The sequence below is a fragment of the Triticum urartu genome, chromosome 7A (genome assembly GCF_056163025.1).
Source record: "Triticum urartu cultivar PI428250 chromosome 7A, HENAU_Tu73, whole genome shotgun sequence".
Classification (NCBI taxonomy): Eukaryota; Viridiplantae; Streptophyta; class Magnoliopsida; order Poales; family Poaceae; genus Triticum; species Triticum urartu.
Genome location: NC_141879.1, coordinates 231,627,275 through 231,630,251, shown reverse-complemented (window position 1 = coordinate 231,630,251; position 2,977 = coordinate 231,627,275).

Sequence of the window (2,977 nt, the reverse complement as noted above, 5' to 3'; positions counted from 1 at the left end):
TAGCGTCCTTTTAGGATCTGTTCCCTGCGAGGAATCAAAGACGCGTCCCGTGGGGGCTTGTAAGGTGCCTGTGATCCTGTTTTGTTAATATAACCCTTGTCGTAGAACAGTGCGAGTTGCTCATTCCGTCTGAGCTCAGTTCTCCCTTTCGAACCTCACGAGGGCTTGGTGCTCTGCGCCGACAGGTCCCAGTCCCAAGGCGGCTTCAGCCGTCGCTAGTATGCCAGGTCGCCATGCCGTGGTCAAGGCTAGGAGGTGAGCGACCCGGCGTCCGGTAAGAGCCCCTGAGTCGCGATGCTCAAGAGGTCCCCTTTGGCGCTCAAGCAGCCGTCGTTCGGTGAGAAAGGAGAGCGGCGTCGCTAACACGAGATTGCATTAGGTGCGGGGATGGTGCCACGACAGCTGGTGCTTCCAGGTGGTGACTTATCTCGAGAATCAGGGACCGCTCTCTGGTGTGTCGCCGGGTCTGTGCATCGGCAGGCATGAGGTTGCTCGGCGAGGTCCTCGCGTGTCCCTCCCCTCTCGCCTTTGCTCCCCTTTCTGCTCTACGTCCTCAGGTCCCGGCCCTCGAGCAAGTCTCAGCCGTCGCTGGTATGCCAGGTCGCGATGCCATGGACAAGGCCAGAGGGTGAGGGCTGGAGAGCCAGTAGGAGCCCTGAGTCGCGATGCTCAGGCACCCCCCCTTTAACGTGCAAGTGGTTCGCGCGGATGAGAGTGAAGGAGACACCGCAAGGACCTCGCCTGACGCAACTCCTTTAGGAGATCCTGTAGACCCATCATAGAAAGAACGAGGGGTTGCCATGACAATTGACAGTCAGCCGTTTGTTGCTTCCGAGGGGCGATGAGGCACTGAAGGCTTGACGAGGTGGCGCCATGCGGGGCTGCCGCGGCCAGAGCTCAGCCATTTAGGTTTGTCGGTGTTGCAGGGATGGACCCATGCGCAAGCGTCGTGGCGTTTGGGAGCAGCTCCGTCAGTTGGCGTCAGTTGAGCGGGCAACTAGGTCAAACACATTAGCCGCGAAGGAGTGGATTCATTCAAATAGATGTTGGGAAGGCGGACATCACTGGGTCAGGCCCGAGCGACTTGGGGATGATGCAGCTCGTGGGGCGCCCCCAACAAAGTAAGCTAACAACATGAAATAAAAGGGGTACATGCCATAGGGACGGACCCACCCGGCCTGGGAATAATGCAGCCCTGGGGGGGCGCTCCCAGCTGGAAATGAAACTTGAAAGATGTCACCTAATGATGTTGAGGACGAAGGAGTGTTGGTGTAGCAGACTCGGTGGGCCGCGGAAGCCGATCCTCACGAGCCCCTAGTCCTAGGGGCCTCGGGAGGCTCCGGAGGTGCTGGTGGCTCCTTGCGGACCATCTCCATCTCCGCCAGGGCTGCGGAACGCCTAGCCTCTTGAGCCTCCATGATGCCCCTCATGAGGCGCTGGCACGTGGCAGCCGCGTTCGGCAAGCCATAAGGCATGCAAACGTAGCTGTGGGGTGGACCTTCGCAGCGCCCCACTCGCGAGGGCCAGATGCGCTCCAGAGAGGCGACTCGATTGAGCCCTAGTATGTCGATGCAGACGCGCAGCCCACCATCCTCGCCTGGATGGGGAGCCACAGCTGGTAGGCGGCGGCCGCCTTTCATGACTCTTGACTCCTATAGCTCCTGAATGGCTTTGCTGATGAACTCCTGAGGGTCTGGCTCTCCTTGCCTTACTCCTTCTTGAGGGAAACGTGCTTCGAAACACGCCTCCATGTGGCGCCCAAGCGCCTCCCTCGTGACCTTAGCTAGGTCGGTGGCCCTCCAGGGGAGAGCCCCCGAGCCCTGCCTGAGGAGGGCACCGGGCGCGCTTCCCTATGCGACAGAAGGACGTTCCCCCTGGGCAGGCGCGGGCCCTGAGGGGCCTGCCTCCTGAGGGGCCGGGCCGGATGATGTCTTCTTCTTCTTGGGGGCGGTCTTGGGAAGCCTCCTGCTTCCGCGATCCGGGTCTTCCAGTGATGCGGCCTGAAAGGCTCGTTCCAGGGAACACACCGCGTACTTCTCTTCACAGGGCACCGTGATGACTCCACCACTTCCTGGCATCTTGATGACATTGTAGCCGTGGTGAGTTACGGCCATGAACTTGGCTAGCGCTGGGTGCCCAAGGATGGCGTTGTACGGTAGGCGAATGTGGGCAACGTCGAAGTCGATGAGCTCAGTGCGGTAGTTGTCGCGTGCCCCGAAGGTGACAGGGAGGTGGACCTGCCCAATCGGGACCGTGGAGCCGTCGGTGACTCAAGAGAAAGGCTTGGTTGGCTGAAGCTGGTTGTAGGGCACTTGGAGATTGTTGAATGTTTCCACGGACAGGACGTTGAGCCCTACCCCGCCATCGATGAGGGTCCTGGTGACCACCATGTTGCTGATGATTGGGGAACAAAGCATCAGGAGGACTCCGGCTGTGGCCGCATACTTGAGCTGATCTGGTGAGCTGAACGTGATGGCGCACGCCGACCACCTGAGAGGGTGCGTGGCTTCGAGCTTGGGGAGGACTGCATTCACTTCACGGGCGAACTGCTTGAAGATGCGTTGAGAGGCTGGGGCTTGAGCCCCGCCCCTGGAAGCCCCCAGCCCCCTCGTCCTGATGGCGGTCCACGTTTCTCCTTGGCTGCGGCGGGAGCGTAGGGAGGCCTGCATTGCCTTGCGGGCGATCCTCGCGAGGCCGATCCCTCCAGTCTCCCTCGCGAGGCGGGTCTTGCCAGCGATCCTCGCGAGGTTGATCGCGCCACCCTTGGCGCGGGCAGCGGTCTTCCCAGCGTCCTGCGTTCCTTCCTCCTCCTCGACCGTAGCCCCGGTCACCGCGGTTGGGGCGACGGCCGATCCTTCCTTCTCCCACGGCTCGGAGCTCTTGACATTCGTTGGTGTTGTGGGTGTGGAGGTCGTGGTACACATAGTATCGACTGCCCTTGGGAGGTTCGGGCTGATCTCTGCCCCGCTTGGTGTCT